This window comes from Pinus tabuliformis, chromosome 9 (assembly GCF_031772625.1).
Source record: "Pinus tabuliformis cultivar Carrire ecotype Pingquan chromosome 9, CPIR1, whole genome shotgun sequence".
Classification (NCBI taxonomy): domain Eukaryota; kingdom Viridiplantae; phylum Streptophyta; class Pinopsida; order Pinales; family Pinaceae; genus Pinus; species Pinus tabuliformis.
The window spans coordinates 611,746,741-611,766,340 of record NC_142307.1 but is presented as its reverse complement, the minus strand read 5'-3'; positions in this window follow the sequence as shown (position 1 = coordinate 611,766,340).

Sequence of the window (19,600 nt, the reverse complement as noted above, 5' to 3'; positions counted from 1 at the left end):
GAATAGACTGGCACAAGTTCCTCCACTTAACCGTCTTGAGTGAAGTGAACCCCCCAGAAAATCCAAGTGAGTCTAGCCGATGTCTGCTCCAGGTACAGTGGGATCTTCCCACCACTGTCACCTTAGGAAGAGTCCTAAATAATATGGCCACTAAGGTTACCAACTGAGACAAATACACCTGAGGGAACAGTCTACGATCCGATACACACATAAGGGCAGAGTAGCAAGCTCAATCCCCTTGAAGGCTCCTTGACATAATCCAAGGTTTACCAACAAGTGACCCCAGGCTCCTCGACAATGGTTAATCCGAGGTTTACCGTTTTTAATACGTGAATATCTGGCGTTGTTCCCAATGAGGAAGGATTGATTCCCACACTGGTTCGGACATGATATCGTGCTTCTCCTTTAAGAGGAGCTTTCCCAGAGCATAAATGCAACAATTGGATTTCTTCCCTACCACAAGATACAGCTACTTGTTTGTTTTTACTGTCTTGGAGAGTTAATTACTCTCCTACTCCAAGACACTAGCCTAAGCTAAGTTCGTGTATCAGAGCCCTAGAAATAAAAATGTTACTAGGTGAATTTTACTTTAAGCGTTAATTTTAGTGGTTTTTGTTTAAGTCCAAAGGTGCGGAGATGAAACTCGTGGTATGAAGACTCGACTCAAAATCACTAAAAATGCACCTAAGATGATCTAAACAATCTTTTTCTCTTCGATGAACTTCTAAACTAAGAAAGAGTTTGAGAATGCAAATACTTTGTAAACACAAATCTTTCTCAATTAAACAAATTAAAAGAAGAGCTTTTCCTTTCGAAAGCACTCAAAACGAGACAACTAGTTATTTCACAAAAATTTCCCTTTTTTGTTTCAAAGCACTCAATCACTACAAAAACAAACTTTTTTCAAAAGAGATTCCTTTTTATATTTTGTAAATAAAACACTCAAAACTAATGAAAATGAATAACTTTGAGAGCTACAAATTATAAAAACCTATTTGAAGTCAAAGCCTACTAAAAGTATTTTTTAAGGATGTTTTACTCAGCTAGATGCAAGCTAAGGACTAATTTATGCAGAATCACAAATCAATCAAGAACAACCAATTTTGTTTTCTTTTTGAAAATGAAAATCCAAACTTTCAAATACAAGCTTTTCAAAGTTTTGTAAAGAGAAAACTCAAAGCGGATTCCTCAAACAAGGGGAGATTTCATAAATGGTCAGACTCATAAGAAGGATGGTAGACACTAAGGTGATCTGAAGTCCCTACAGCTTCTAAGCTCAGAGCCACTACACAACCACAATGAAAAAAACAAACCCAACAAGCAAAAATCCTAGGAATTTCACCTAAAACCCTAACACTAACGAAATCAATCCAAGGAAAGCTTCTGACAAGTTATATGCAGGTCTGGGCAGTGGATAACAATTTCTAAACACAAACTAAGCTGACTAACAGAGGAAATTTTAGGGTTTTCAAAATTTTGACAGGGTCTACAGGCCCACAGTTGGCATAGGTGCGGTCCTGCTCTGTGCTAAAAGCCAAGCTGCGGGTAAGTACGCACTGTGTCAAACGGCTAGGGTGCGGTCCTCTCCCAAAGCTATGAAAAACGAAAAATAACCTTGGATCTACAAACTCTACCCAATTTTACACACAACAAGCCAAAAACAGAAACAAAAATAGAGTTTCTCAGGTCAAAGTAAAAACAAGGAAAACAATCAAATTCCCCAGTGGAGTCGCCATTTTGTCACGCAGAATAAGTCGATCTTGCGGACAAGATAGACCTTCCTAGAATCTAAAGAAGACCTAATGACAAGCAAACCAACCAGACACTATCTTTCTCTAAATATGCTTTGATAAACAATAGCAAACAAGTGTTTTTAGGGCCTACCTTAGGTCCAACGCAAGCTTGTGGATGCCCTCGCTTCTTCGATCCAAATGAGCTCCTTTTCGCGAATCTGCAAACACAAACAAGGCAAACAAATTAAATAGCACCTGAAAAACCAATTGCATAAAACATATTTAACATGAAATTCAAGGAGTCCATGAAACAAATAACATAAGATACTTGTTGAGAAAAATGAGTTTGATTGTATTAATTCAAAAGAAGAAGAACTTTACAACCTTTGCCTTGACGCTGTACAAGCTCCTCCCAGGGTCCAGCAAGAAGTCTCCTCTACTTTGACAAGTTTCACTCACTCCCCAATGAAGCCAAAAAGATGTGTGATCTCTCCTCTTAAGCTCAACTAGGAAGTCTTGATTTCACCATCATTTACCCTCAAAAATGTTCAGCTTCTAACCTCCCTAGCAACCAGCCCAATGCCTGTATTTATAGTGCAATGGAGGGAGGTTACTAGGTCCTCCTTCAAAGGGATAAAGCCCTCCTTCAAAGGGATAGCTCCTCTCATCAAGGGATTAGCTCCTTCTCTTTTGGGACGCATGAACCACCTCAGAGCGAACAATCCACTTCAAAATTCCTTCTAGAAACCTCTAGAATTAACCCAAAGTGAGTTTTTTAAGATAAAACTTGCGCCTTTTGACTTTCACAGGGGTCCGCACCTACACCGTTAGGGACAGAGCGGGTAGGTCTGCAGGTTTTGTACACAGATGGTACGGGACCGCAGGTGACCATGAGAGAAAGTGCGGAACCAGAGTTACATTGATTTTTAAAGTCTTTCTCTCATTTCCAAAGCTTGATTTGAAGAACTGAGGTCTGAGACTTGCTTAGGAGGACAGTACAAGTGATGATAGACCCATACTGATTGCAAATAATCATGGTGACGATATTTTTGTGTAACAATAGGTTTTTGTAGATTGGCCTCTTAGGAACACCAACCTCCTTCAGTTTCTCAAAATGCATCTTGGATTGACCACAATAGTTTCTGCACAATTATGGCTTAAACAAGAAATTTCTGGAAAATGTAACACTTTTGTTATGATTTCATATTTTAACCTTAATTTTCTTTTAACTGTTTTTACCTTTACTTTGGATAAAATTTATTGTTGCTAGTGAAAGTGTTTTCATCTCTGTTTAACCCTTACTTCCTCCATGTTTACTTTTACTGTTTACCTTGACTGCTCTATTTTTTCATCTATATTTACTTTGATTTTTCAATTTGATACACTTTTACTGATACTCTTTCATCTGATACACTTTTACTTTGATGGCCTGTCAATATCCTTTACTGTGTTTTTACTTTTAATGTACATTTTAACTTTTTACTATGTATTTCAACAATAAATTATTTAGTTTTTTATATGTATCAGCATATGGTAATGGATATTGATCAAATTTTTGTATGTTTGATCTGTTTGTCTTTTGACCTAGTATGCTCTGTCTGGTTCCTTTGTTTTAATAGTCAATGTCTCTGTGTGAATGATTTCTTTCTATGTTTTGTGTATAATTGTTTCCTTCTTCTGAATGAAAGTTTTTAAATAGATTTCCTTTCGAGTCTTGGAGTAAACAAGTCTTGTGACTAGTATCAAAACTGTTTATCCAAGCTCTGGTCTTCTGCTAATTACCTACAAAATAAAACAATTTCTTAATAAAACACAGATCTGCAAGGAGGTGATCGGATGTCGTACTGAAACTAGGAAGAACTGTGGACAAAGTCTGGAAGGTGTTCGAGAGGGAATCCATGGCGAAATCATGTCTTAGAGGCTCAAGGTGGTGCTGGAAGGGTTTGATAGGTTTCGCTGTGTAACTTAGTAAAATGCATGAAAATGAGGGTTTTCGGGGATTTAACAAGTAATGGGTAAACTGGCGCGGAATTTTATATTCTGAACAGTGAGTGGTTTCTGGTTTAATGGGGAGGTGATATTGAAGGCCATGGCATCGCTTTATTGAGAAGGCAGTATTTTGGTGAGGTCACCCGATCTACCTTAACGCTTGACATGTAGCAGATGGGGGCCCGAGAAATACCACTTTATCAGGTCGGTAAAGGTCGGATATCGGGTGAAACCGATATGGTTGTGAACCGTTGGATTCGGGTGTTGATGATCGGACAGGGTTAATGGAGGGATTATCTTAACTTTACGGATAATTGGTGAGTTAAGAGGGTTTTGTCGGGGGCTAGGGTAAATATATAGTTTATAGTTAAGCTAAGGGTAGGGGTATTATATACGAGATTTATTTATATATGGGAAAGGGTATAATAGGAGCTATATTATTATGTTAAAAATTAATATGAAATGAAATGAGCGGAGTGAACATACCACTAAGCGTAATGTAATATTTGTGCATTTTCTTCACATACACTTATACTTAGGATAAAAAAAAATTGTGGGTATTTTGAATGAATTGGAATTTAACATGGGGTTGTTTATTTTTCATAGGAAAATGGAGTTTAACCTTAGGAAAAGGGGTTTTATTAGGGTAATGAAGGGAAATGACTTTTATGAAGGGAATTCTAACACTTGATGTCCATAAGTCATTAAGCCGAGGGTCTAGTCCCACCAAAAGTCAGAGAAATGCTCTGAGCCTTTATGACTTGAAGGATTGTTAGTACTAGAACATACTTGTGGATGGGGAAATTAGTAAGTATAGGGATGAAATGAATGAGGGGAAGTCAATTAAATCAACTTGTAAACCTTTGCTTTTGCTTTCTTAATTTCTCATGCACATTGAAACATATAACTAAGCATGATAAATGTGCTTTTGTCCAATCAACTTTATAGTTCAGCAACCTTTCTTCTACTTACCCATTACTTACCCTACATTTTTTCTTCACTTATTTGGGTGCATTTAAGCTAGCAGACCCTTTTCTTCCTTTTCTTTTATAAAAAAAACTATCTACTTCTAACCTTATATCTTCTAAGGGCTCATATTAAACTGATGAGTTCCTTTTATTTTCTCTACCTATCTAATGGTTTGCCAAAGTTAAGTTGTTTGGTCAGATTTTATTCTCTAACTATAAACATAAAATTCAAAGCATGAAATATTCAAGATTAAGCAGTTTGACTACCATGGGTTGTGGCATGCACGATAAGCTGCACACAACCATTATTTGCAGAAGAAGTAAAATAGTAGTGGCATTTAGACTTGCACACTTTCATGATCTGTTTTTGTGTTTGGGGTTCATATATTTTCATTTTTTGATCTTTTCTTATTCTTTTTATCCTTTGATATTTCTTTTAGGACACACCCTCTTTACATTTTTTAATTTTTAATATGGAAAACATTTGCAGAAAACAAAGGTATGTACAATATTACAAGGCTTAACCTTAACCAATTCAAAATTATGAATCCTATCACTATAGGACTCTAACATATAGCAAAAGCTACCTACCTTTTATAACTAATCATAAACAACCATCATTGAAATGACTAAATCACCTAGATTATTAGGCATAACAACACAAGATCCTTAACCTTCATGTCATGCATAAACTCCTTTCCAAATAGTTGTGATAGATGTCCAAGGTCCATCTAGGGGTGTTGCCATCGTTTGGAATGACCTAGACATTAAAATCCTTGATATATTTTCTTCCTTTTGTATCCTCACCATACATTTCCAGCTCATAAGCTCTGGGGAATCTTGTTACCTATCTAATTTCTAGTCCCTACCATCCCTAAAGATAAATCCTTGTTCCTTCATTCTATTAGCAGCAACCCCTCTCCTTGGATTATTGGAAACAATTTTTATCTCATAAAATCATTGGATGAGAAGTGGGGTGGGATTAGACGGTTGGATGTGGACTTTTCTTTATTCCAAGAATTGAATCTTCATAGCTCATTGATATAAACACAAAGAATGGAATTTATACCTAGAACAATACGCATGGAGGATCACAACAAGTAGCTTCAAAAGTAGATCGCTTTCTAATCTCAAAATATATCATGCATTGTGATATTTTTATAGAGGCATATATCCTCCCAAGTCAAGGTTCATACCACTGGCCCATTTATCATAGATTAGATCTGAAATCCTGACTGTGGAACATACCATTTTGTTTCAAAAGATTTTTGTTGCACCATATAGATTTTCAAATAAATTTACAGCAATGATGGGGAGAGCTAGGAAAATTACAACGTTCTACAATGTTTATACTCCATCAAAAACTCAAGCACATAAAATGGATGCTTAAAGGTTAGAATAAGGATAAATTTAGCAACATTGTAAAGGAAAAATGTAGACTTGAGAAAAAGATGGAAGTGATCTGACATGATGTTATCCTATTTGGTAGGTGTGAGGAATAAATTAAAGAAGAGGAAATAACTCTTAATGATATCAAGGAATGATGGAAGCAAGAAGAGCTCCTTTGGCAATAGAAATCCCAAATTCATTGGCTTAAACAAGGAAAAAAATGGCATAAGTTTTGTCATAATTCAATGCTTCAGCATCGGCCCCACAAAAATGTATCTTTTTTAAATAACTCAGAAGGAGAAAATTTGGAGACCCATCAGGAGATTTCCAAGGAACTATCTCTATTATTTTGACATGTCCTCTCTAATCCCTCAATTGATAGAACAAAGGTGATACAACATATATTGAAGTATATTCCAAAAGTGATTATGCTAGAATAGAATGAATCTTTGCTCAAAACCATATATTTTGAAGAAGCAGAAGCCATGGTTAAAGTAATGGTAGGTAATAAAGCACTTGGACCAAACGGTTTTTCTATTGAATTTTTTCAAACATGCTAGCCAATTATTGGGAATGAAGTTTGGAAAGTTGTTAATTAATCCTGGTAATATTGAACGATTCTTAAATCTTTTGAAGCCACTTTTCTAACCATGGTTCCTAAAAATGAAAAGGTCATGGAAGATCCTAATGTCTATAGACGTATTGCTTTATGTAATTTCTTTTAAAAAATAATTACAAATATTATAGCCAATAAACTCAAGCCTTATCTCCCAAATATTATCTCCCCGAAGTAGATGGGCTTTGTAAAAGGTCAACAAATACAAGATGATATCATGGTTGCTCATGAAGATATTCACTCTCTAAAAATTACTAAGCCAAGAATTATGTTAAAATTGGATCTCTCCAAAGCATATGATAAATTAAACTAGCACTTTCTTTGTGATGTTCTCAATACTTTTGGATTCTCTGGTGAATGGATAAAATGGATTTATAATCTCATTTTTTCATCTTCATTCTCTATTTTGGTTAATGTATCTTTGTCTCCACCTTTCTCCTCTATTCGTAGTATCAAGCAAGGTGATTCCCTATCTCCAATTATTTTTATTTTGGTAGTGGAGGGATTGGGTTGCTCTCTTAAAGCAGAAACATCAAAGTATAGGATCAAAGGTCTTTGGCTCTTTGGAAATGATCTCCCACTCATCCACAAATAATTTGTGGACGATACAATGGGTATAGGATCTTTGATGGTTAAGGAAGCTCGAGATTTCACAAAAAAAAATGGAATTGTTCTCTACTGCTTCATGTATAGATGACAATAACAATAAATCTCAAACATTTTTCTTTAAATCCCCAATTATTTTCTAACTTCATGCGCTGGCTTGAATTCTATTTTTCCAAATATGTAAATTCCCTTCTAAATATCTAGGCACACCCCTAGTAGATAGCTCCCTCAAATGGAATCTGTGGGAGGTTCTATTACCCAAACTTCATAATAAATTGGTAGGTTGGACATTATGATCCCTTAATATTTCTAGTATATTAGTATTCCATAAATTGGTACTACAAGCTTTTCCTTTATATCTCCACTCATCACTGATGTCACCATCATCCATTCTTCAGGGACTATGTTGAATTCAATGGGAATTCCTCTGGGTTGGGTCACTCTTGGAAAAGAGATGGTCTTTAGTAGCATGGGATAAATTTTTCAGACTGTAATTAAATGGAGGGGTGGGGCTACGTGATCCTTCGATCATGGCTACAGTCATGGGAGAAAAAATATGGTGACGGTGGCTCCAAGAGGGATGGGACCTTTGGAAAAGAATTTGGAAGTGTAAGTATCCACCTCAAATTTCTCAACAAAAAATCATTATAATAAACACCATAGTCCCTAGTTCATTAATTTGGACCTTAGCAAAAAAAGGTATGAGTCTAATCCAGAAGCATTTTTTGGGGGAGATTAAAAATGGATGCATCGCTCTGTTCTAGGAAGTTTTATGACAGTAGTTACCCAAGCTAGGTGACCAAATAGATCTAGAAAGGATGGGACAACAGATGACAACCCAAGACCTTATCACAATTGTATATTACTAGACAATGGAGGATCCCAACTCACATTGGTGCCAATGGATTCCGCTAGAGACATGGCACCCTATACCGAATGGTGAAGCATGAAACAAGTTTTGGAGAAACTTGCAAAGTAGGCATATTCCTTATTCAAACCAAGAAAATAAATGATGATGGGGGTACATGTCTAAAGGAACTTATTCATGAAGCCTATTACATAGAGGCAAGTCATTAAGATCTATAAACATAAGAAATATGGTTCAAAGTATGGGAACAAAATGTATGGCCAAAGATATATAGTTTTCTTTGGCTTCTGCTTCATAATCAGGCATCAACATGGGAAAAAATTCAAAATCATAATTACCAAGGGCCATATCAATGTCGACTTTGTCTCCTACATGCAAAAAATATAGAAGATTTATTCAATACTTGTGTCTTTTTAGTGGTCTTGTGAAACAAACTAGCATAATGTTTTAAGAGTACTGAAAGAAACCCTATGAATATATCCAATACTATTACTTTATAGCACTCTTAAGTATTCTCAAATCCTATTCGAAACTATATTTGGACCCTCTCATCTAGCTTCCTCCTCCATCCCTTCGGCCTCCATATGGAACTCTATTTTTTTCCATATCAAAGAAACAATTCTTTCTCTCTCCTAGTCCCCACAAATCTGGAATGCTTTTGGACATGAAGCAAGTTTTATTTTGGCTTGGTTTCCCTTAACTCCCCATGGGTATCCCTATAATCCTTTATTCCCCATGTCTTTATCACTCTTGCCTGGCTTCCCCCTCCATCTTCCTTCTTAAAACTTAATTTTAATGGGGCATTGAAAGGTAATTTTGGTCCATCATGGTAGAGTGGCAACTTCAGGATCAGGCAGGTATGCTCCTTTATATATACTCTAGGTCACTTTGTAATACAGCTAAAACAGTACTAAACTTATGATTCTACATATGGGGTTGGGGATTGTTCATTCCCAAGGCATCACCAAGCTCTTGGTAGAAGGTGATTCCCAAATCACCATAAATATGCTTCAGAAAATTTAGAATGGTACCCAAATATATAAGGTCTCATCGAGTTGGAAGCTAGAATCTCTTCTTGGCTAGGTTTCTTCTCTTATTACCATCATACAATCTCTTAAACATGTTTTTCGATTGAGTAATAAAACAGCAGACTTTCTCACCAATTATGGATGCTTAAATTCCTCTCCCCCAGTTTCATCCACTTGAAACATTTTGTTGAACTCCCCTCTTAAGGCCATGTGCTGGAAGTTTGTCCAAAAATAATTCCTAGCCCTAGATGGTGTGATGATCGAGACAAAATGGGGGATTGGGTTGCCATGATCCCACCTAGACAATGGACCATGGAATGTGGTAGCACACTACCTTGATTAATTAATGGACTAAACTATGACATATGGGCCATCAATCTAGCTAGCCATCACATGAAGTCCAAGGACTTGGTGATTATGCTAGGTCCCTACAATACTAGTGATTACCCCATTACTATTGTAGTTGTATCCCTTATTAATATTGTTGTGCCCCTATTGTCCCCATATTGTTACTATTGTGCCCCATAGAATCCCTCTATTGTTATTTTTGTGCCTTTATATTATTATTGTTAGGTCGGCTAGGTTATATTGTGACTCCTTAGACTCCTATATATAGAAAGGAGGTTTTGTCATTTGAATCATCAAGGAATCATTCATTTTTGTAATGTAAAGAAGGTTTTCCCCTCAAAGAGGCTGAATTCTAAGGCGTTGATCTATCTTTTCTATCTTTTTGTGAGCTGGTTTCATAACATTTGGTATCAAAACTTTGGATTCTAGGGTTTCGCTACTCCAAATAAGTCATCGTGGCATTTTCACTATAACTTTCTTTCTGCGACATTTCAGAAGCGAAAAAAAAACCCATTTGATACGAAATCACACTGAACCTTCAGCTTGAATTTCAGAGCTTTTTGCACAATATTTGCAAAGATATTATTTGAGGAAGTTGGTCTTTTTGCAGACTCCTGAATTACATTCCAAACAGGTGACCTGGGAAAATTGTCATAACTTTCTCTCTGAGCATCAGATTGAAATTTTGTAAGAAGGTACAAAAAGAGGACAGATTGTAGTTTCTTGTATAAATTTTTCAAAGCCAAAGGTCGAAACAGGGACACGTGGCATGTCATACAAGTTCGCTCTACTAAACTAGTCTATAATCAGGTCAATGTGGGAGATTTGGTATAACTCTTCCTTGGAGAATCCAATTGGGATCAAACTGGTGGCATTGGAAAGAGGACACAGAGGGCTACTACAGGTCACAATTTTAGAATTGGATGATTGAAAATTACAAAGATACATCAAAGGCAATATTGAGCTCCTACAAAGTGAAAAAAATGTGTGTAGATTTTTTTAAATTTTTTCTTAAGCTTGGTTTGAAAAATTATTTTGAACGAATTCAAAGGGAATAGTAGAGCATTATTATCGATAACTGATGCCCCGTGGAAATAAAATGAAAACACCTAGTAAGTAACTTGAAAGCTATAGCATGACTCATGAAGAAGAGGAAGAAATACTACATGATATATCAAAATTACAAGACCAAGTGCAACAAATGTCACTCTCACAAAAGCTAACAGAATCTAAGATAAATGGCGTGGAATCTAAGATAAATGGCATGGAAGCTAAGATGAATGGCATGGAAGCTAAGATGGATGATTTGAAGATAGATTTGAAGAAATATTTGAAGACAGACATGGCAGATTTGAAGACAGACATGGTAGATTTGAAGATAGATTTGACAAATTCTCTACAAGAAATACTTACTAATGGTGAAAGGGTAGTAAAGGAAACTCATGATGCAAAAAAAAGAAATGTTAATCATGATTTCATAGACTCTAATGTTGGATCGAAGACCCACCATATTCCAAAACTTGATATGAGGAAGTTTGATGGCAAGGATTCCGCAACATGGATATTACAGATGGAGCAATTTTTCGATCTCAATAATGTGCAAAACACACAAAAGGTACATATTGCAACTTTATATTTGGAACCAAATCAGTTTGTATGGTATCAATGGCTTTGCTCTCGTAAACAAATTATCACTTGGGCAATTTTTACAGAATAATTGACAGCACATTATGAGGATACAAAAAGCAACACCTTTTTTAGCGAATTGATAAGTCTCAAACAAAAGGGTTCAATAATGGAGCACATTGAGGGTTCCAAAAATTGAACATAAGGGTAAAAAATATTTCAGAGGAGCATAGGATTGATGTGTTCATAGGAACTTTAAAGGATAATATCCAACATGATGTTCGCCTTTGGGAACCTGATTCATTAGAGAAGACATTCAGGTTCGCAAGAAAAATGGAAAGAAAAATTATGGCAACCAGGAAGCATACCACTCACAACTATAAATATGGAAGTGTTGTTGCCCCTAGTCTTCCACAACCTATAAGGCTGACACCACAACAATTGGAAGAAAAAATAGCAAAAGGGCTTTGTTACAGTTGTGATAGAAAATACACTAAAGGTCATAAGTGTGCCGAGAAGAAATTATTCTACATGGATTGTGAAGAGGAAGAAGAAAAGGAGCAAGAAAGGTCAAAAGAAGAGGATATACTCCAAGAAAAAATCCTAGATAAAGAATAAATGAGTCCGACCATATCTTGTAATGCATTGGCAGGAATTACCACTCCTCAAACCATCAAGATAGAAGGACAAATCAAGAAGATAAAGGTAATAGTGTTGATTGATTCAGGAAGTACCCACAATTTTATTCATTGTAAGGTAGCAAAAGAATTGAATTTCTTCCTATATCCAGCACCAGAGTGTCAAGTGATGGTTGCAAATGGAGGAACAATAAATTGCTCTGGAAAGTGCCATAATATCAAGCTATCCATGGGAGAATATGTATTGACTAGCCCATTGCTTTCCATTCCAATGGGAGGTGCTGATGTTGTACTAGGAGTCCAATGGCTACAATCCTTGGGTACAATAGCTTTTAATTTTCAAGAACTTTTCATGAAATTTTCTGCAGAAGGAAAGGAAGTTGAATTGAGGGGTATTACAGGGAAACTGGGAAAGATAAAGCATCTGTGAGGATTTCTAGGGTTGACAGGGTATTATCACAAGTTTGTTAAGAATTATGGCAGAATAGCAGCACCTCTAATATCATTATTGAAGAAATATGCATTTTCATGGACTCCAGAAGCAACAAAGGCCTTCGAACATCTTAAAGAGGCAATGTGCCAAGCATTGGTCTTAGCTACACCGAACTTCACAAAAACCTTTATTGTGGAATGTGATGCTTTAGGAAATGGAATTGGTGTTGTTTTAATGCAAGATGAAAGACCCATTTCTTTTGAAATTCGTCCAATCAAGGGAAAGTTTTTACACAAAGCTATTTATGAGAAGGAAATGTTGGCAATACTACATGCACTTAAGAAATGGTGACCCTACATAATGGGAAGACACTTCAAGGTAAAAACAGATCATGATAGCCTTAAATACCTTTTAGAACGAAGATTATCCTATGAAGAGCAAAAAAAGTGGGTCACTAAGATGTTGGGTTATGAATTTGAAATCATCTACAAAAAAGGGAAGCAAAATGTGGTGGCAGATGCACTCTCAAGAAAAGATGAGGATGTGGAAGCATTGTTGTGCGCCATTTCTATTATCCAACCAGATTAGATAAAGGAAGCAAGAGAGGAATGGAAGATAGATGAAGAAGTGTGGGCACTTATTCGAAAGTTACAACAAGATTCCAGTACATCAGATACATTTAGCTGGAAAAATGATTCATTATGGTACAAAGATCGCTTATACCTCTGTAATAATTCACAACTCAAACAAAATATTCTTATGGAATTGCACACTTCTCCCTTAGGAGGGCACTTAGGATTTTTAAAAGCCTACCACAGGGTTAAGAAGGAATTTTTTTGGGATGGCCTTAAATCGGATGTTCAAAAGTTTGTAGCAGAATGTTTGGTTTTCCAACAAAATAAAGTTGAAACAATTAAGACCCCGAGACTATTACAACCTTTATCCATTCCAAGCCAACATTGGGAGGAGGTTTCAATGGATTTTATCACAGTTTTACCCAAGTCTGAGGGAAAGAGTGTCATCATGCTGGTAGTTGACAGACTTACCAAGTATGCACACTTTTGTGCATTATCACATCCATTTAAAGCCAGTACAGTTTCTACTTCATTTATGGAAACAATTCAAAAGTTACATGGAAATCCAAACATTATTGTAAGTGACAGAGACCCCATTTTCACTAGAAATTTTTGGACATAATTATTTTCTTGTCTCGGTACTCAGTTAGCTCATAGCTCATCTTATCATCCTCAATCTGATGGGAAAACTGAGATAGTAAACAAATGTTTGGAAGGATATCTTCATTGCTTTGTATCTAATAAACCAACACAATGGGTCAAATGGTTGCCTCTAGCTGAAGGGTGGTATAACACTTCCTTCCATACAAAAACAAAAATGACCCCATTTATGGCACTTTATGGATATCAACCACCATCCATCACATCATATTTAAGAGAAAATTCTAAGGTTCAAGCAGTGGAACATCACATCAAGCATCAACAACAAGTCCTCCAACTCTTAAAAGATAACCTCGTGTTGGCACAGAATAGAATGAAACAACAGGCAGATCAACATCGCAGCGAAAGAAGTTTTGATGTAGGTGATTGGGTATTCCTACAGCTACAACCATATAAACAAATGTCCCTCAAGCAAGCTAAGAAGGATAATAAATTATCACCAAAGTATTATGGTCTGTACAAGGTGTTGCAAAAGATTGGTACTATGGCATACAAATTGGAGCTTCCTGTAGCTTCTCGAGTGCACCTAGTTTTCCATGTTCCATGTTTAAAGAAGGTTATAGGCGACAAGCTCCCAGTTCAAACAATATTGCTAGAACTTGACGAGGAAGGAAAATTTATATTGGAACCGGAAGCAGTCATAGAAACAAGAACTCGACAGCTACGAAATCGATCAATTTCGGAGTATCTCATCAAGTGGAAGAACTTATCCGCTGAAGATTCCACATGGGAGGATGAGAATTTTATACAGAAGCATCCAGAACTACTCAAGCATTGAGGACAACAATTTTTTGAAGGAAAGGGGCATGTTAGGTTCCTACAATACTAGTGATTACCCCATTGTAGTTTTATCCCTTATTAATATTGTTGTGCCCCTATTGTCCCCATATTGTTATTTTTGTGCCCCATAGAATCCCTCTATTGTTTTTTTGTGCCTTTATATTATTATTGTTAGGTCGGCTAGGTTATATTGTGACTCCTTAGACTCCTATATATAGAAAGGAGGTTTTTTCATTTGAATCATCAAGGAATCATTCATTTGTGTAATGTAAAGGAGGTTGCCCCCTCGAAGAGGTTGAATTCTAAGGCATTGATCTATTTTTCATATATTTTTGTGAGCTGGTTTCATAAAATATTAGTTTTTTATCACCCTACTTATGTGTCAATCGATGGCTCACTCATGTGGTGCAATTGTAGGAAACGCCCTCACCCATGGCTCAAAGCCCACATTTGCATTTAGAGTTTTTGTTGGAGGTCAGTAACACACAAAGGCATCCAAGTTTGGAGCATGTGGGGAGTGCGATGAGCTCGACACAATGTTGTTTACTGATATACTTTGACAAGGGTTCATTTGCCATAAAGCTACTTGCTACTCTAGGAATTCGACAACTGAGGAGCATGGGTCTCCTCTCAGCTCTACAAAAACACTTTCAAATTGGTAATATTGGCTCTTCATGCAAAATTTTATTTAGCCTATGTCATCTATTTTCTTACATTTTGGGCAACTCTTTGGTAGCTTTGGTGCTCAGACATCATTTTTTATTTATTCCTCCCTCTCTCCTAACATCTTCCTCTAGGTAGCTACCCATAAGTTATCCCCTGCTTTCACCTCATTTCCTATAACTCCATCCATTCTCCTTTCCTTGGGCTTCCTTAATCCTCCAAAAAGTGGCCTATCCATAGTTTTTAGTCTACTTCCTCTCATTGCCTTCCCCACCTTACAGATTGGCATATTGAAAGCTTCCATTTTGGTGTGTTATGGGTTGTTTCTATTATGAGTTTACCTTATATCGTCCCCCTTTTGTGGTGTTGGAAATTCCTACGTATCTATGTGGGGGTCCTCCTATATGTAGTGATTCTCTGACAAGTACCCAACTTATGTGGCACTCCTCTCAGTTCCCTAAATCTTTGATTTCGTTTTGGTCTTTGTTCGAGCTTTTCTAGTTCCCTGACTTTTCATCCATGCCTGGTAATGAGCATGAGTTAGGAGGGGGCTGTACCTATTACCAAGAGCAAGCCCACATGGGGGGTACACATATGCATCACCATCTAGAGGACGTTTTCTGTTAGTTTCATGACCTCATGGTGGGTCCTATTTAGGAAGAGCTCACTCATTGTGATGGGGAAGCTTCCTCTCATAGAATTCCACTCTCAAACATGGAGGTTCTTAATAAATGGGTGGATTGGATTCCAGTTACAAGGCATATGAGAGATCATTTCAATCAATACATGCAAATATTTGATCTCTACTAGCATATGAAATTTATATTGGGGTGCACCCTCTTAGACCAATATGAGCATTACATGGATATTATCCATTCCCTTTAGCATCTACATTAGTATCCGAGGGGATTAGATCGAACGATGGAGCAGATTGAAAAACATCTCACATCCCCCTCATTGGGAGGAACCTTAAGGGACACTAAAGAACCCATCCAAATCATTGTTTCAAACTCGAACCCTTCTATCTATTTTCTTGTATGTCTATGCTTTATGGTTCTTTATGGTTCTTTTCTAGTTTTGAAGGCAATAAAAATTTACCCTACATACATACATACATACATATATATATATATATATATATATATATATATATATATATATATATATATATATATATATATATATATATATATATATATATATATATATATATATATATATAGATACACACACACACACACACACACACACACACACACACATATAACATAGCCTCTTCACCTTCCTCTTGAAATCCTGCATACCTTAGTGCTCACAAATGTGAAGTTTAAAACATATAAATTTTAATATTTTCTTATAAAAAAAATTGACCTCACAAATATGAGTATCTTAGTTCAAGATCTCTATCTTAACATATTAAACTTAAAATCTCAACCTTCAAATTACTCTTAATTCCATCATTTATACTTCCAAATCCACTTATCAAACATTAGGAAATATAATTTACCACTTGATTTTATCCATTTTCCCACTTAATGGTTATGAAAATCTTACCATATTTATCATTACATCAACTAAATAGCTCAATTTCTTTCATGATATATTGCTTTAAATTTCCAATAGATGATTAATCCAATTTCCTAAAATTTCAAGATGTGCATATGTACTCATGTATACAACATGTACCATCCCTTCTCCTTTAGTTAGCATCATTTTAGATTGTAAAGATCGAAGAGAAATTTCATAAGGAAACCATTTAATTGAAACCATTCAAAATTTTGGTGCTCTAAAATGTATTTTTAATATAAACTAGAATAAACAAATTACCAATCACAATGCAGAAACATGTATTTGGGCAATATTGTGGTAGATATTAGAGGATTATGTCTTGACTTTGCATACTTATCTTCCAAGAACATATATAGGGAAAGGAACAGGGAAGCAAACATGCTTTCTAAGGAAGGCCTTCTTCTGGATAGGGGGATATGGCAAGTGACTAAGTTCCATGGGCTGAAACACTTTGAGTTCTAACATTGATCATATATGGACGAGGCACAAGATTTCTTAGGCTTGGACTAGTTCAAAGCATTGGCAAGTTCCCTTATACATATTTTTTTTATGCACCAAAGGACAAACTTCAGACGTATGACATCAATCATAGCAGAATTGTTCCCTTTGACAGTGTGAATTTTGTGGTGTCTCTCCCCGAGAGGGTCAATTTCCTTACAGGATTATATGCATTGTTTTTTCCCCTATAGCATTATGTGGACCAAAAATCTGCTCTTGGTTAGATTTTTTTGGCATACCAGGACCTATGGTAACAAACTATATTATATGTTGCTTATGTTTTTTGTTGAGATGGGAATTCCTTGCTCAAAATATGGCATGACAGGAGAAAATATGAGAAATGCACTTATACAGTGTATGTGTTGAAAGTAATTTTGTTATGGAATTAAATGAAATTATAGTTTTTTCTTAAAAAAACAAATCTCCAATCATTATTTCCCTTATTTTTAAATCATATGAATTTTATTGTTAATATCATTTTTACTTGAGTAAAAAATCTTTGTGTTAAGAAATAAAACACAATCATAATAGGATGAGAATTGGTGGAAAAGACTTTAAGTCATTCTGAAAACTTTTTATTCCTCTCATGATGTCAATCTATAGTACATATATTTGATTATTTCTAGAGATAGATACCACTAACAACTCATTAGTGGATAATGATAACACCTCATCAATAGATAATGATTATAACTTAGAAGAATGTGGTCTTGGAATTAATGATCGTCTACAAACTCATAGTCTAACATTATCCCCCTCAGTCACAAGTTTGAATAATTATACTAATAAGGAAATATGAACTAGTACCATTACAATATTCAATATGAACTTCTAAACTAATATTTGATTAAGATATGCCTAAAAAACACTAATATGTTGAATGGTTCATCTAAAATGAAATTTGAAATAGAATAGAATTTCGAGAAGTGAATAGCTACCATGTCTAAGCATTCTCCTACTACTTGGTGAACAATTAAGATCATTATTATGCTATCAATGAACAAATGGAATCACAATTCTTCTATTAGTGAACAAATAGGATCATCAAGGCATTGCCTAAATGTCGACACAAATGAGTGTCAAACAATATCCCAATGAATATGTTATTTGATTGTAGATAGCCTATTGAGGAGACCTATTGCTTTGTGAGAATTCCCAAATGTTGATTGAATTTTGATGGATAGGAGTTTGAAACATGAAGATTAACTATGATATTTGATATTCCTCCCTATCATGTGGAAGGTGAGAAGATTGTTGAAGGGATCTAAATTTGATATTTTGAATTTGTTTGTTTTTCAATGGTTGAGCATTGTATTTGGTGATTTTTAGTTGACCACAACGCATTTTGACATAAACAATGTGTTGGCTTTGCATAGAAAATTTTAGGGGCGAATGTTCGCCCTTTGGTGAAATTAAGGAGTTTTAAATTTTTAGTGGGCGAATATTTTGTATCATAGCACATTTTTACAAATCACCTCAAATAGCCCACCTTATTTTAAGGGAGAGGGTAAAAAAGGTAAATTTAGCCCTTGAAACTAGGAGTTACGAGGGTAAAAAAGGTAAATTTAGCCCTTGAAACTAGGAGTTACAACCTTCCATTCGCCCATTTTCAAGAATAGGTTTTATTTAAGTGAATCCTATGGGCCAAATACCATATTTATAAAAGAGGTATGGTAAATTAATAAAAATATAAATAAATGAGAGGTATGGTAAATAAATAAAACATTTTTTATATTTACTCCATAAGTCACCTTATATACATTCAAGGGTGTAAACAAATAAAAATATAAGTAAAGTGGAGGTATAGTAAATAAATAAAACGTCTTTTTATACTTACTCAAAAGGTATGGTAAATAAATAAAAATATAAATAAACTAGACGTATGGTAAATAAATAAAACCTCTTTTTATATTTAGTCCATAACCCTCATTCTATTTATGAAGACTCAAGAAAGAGGTTTTATTTAAGTGAATCCTATGGGCCAAATACCATATTTGTAAAAGAGGTATGGTAAATTAATAAAAATATAAATAAACGAGAGGTATGGTAAACAAATAAAACATTTTTATATATTTACTCCATAAGTCACCTTATATTTACAAACACTCAAAAATGTGTTATATTTAGGTGAAACCTATGGGCAAAATACTATGGGACAAATACCATGGACTAGATTGTTATTAATACCATGCAAAAAAACATTATTAACCCTAATATTAGTATTAATAAAAATAAAAATGGCACATGGTATTGACCCATGGTATTCACCAAAATGGCACATGGTATTGACCCATGGTATTCACTTGGAATGCAGCCTATTTAAATGGGGGAACTAAACCAGCATAGATCCATCTTTACTCTGGATCTACTAACCCCCGAGAGGTATCAAATATCGTGATATGCAAACTAGCATAGAGTGAAAAAATATTTGATCCCTCTCGGGGCTTGGTGGATCAAGATTAAAAATGGATGTTGTAATTTAATGTATGTTAAACATTTTAGCTTGGTTAAAATAAAAAAATAAAATAAAATTCAACTATTAATTTTATTAATTTTTATAAATTACTAATAGTAATTTTTAAGCTCCAAGTTTAAGATAGCCCATGGTAATAC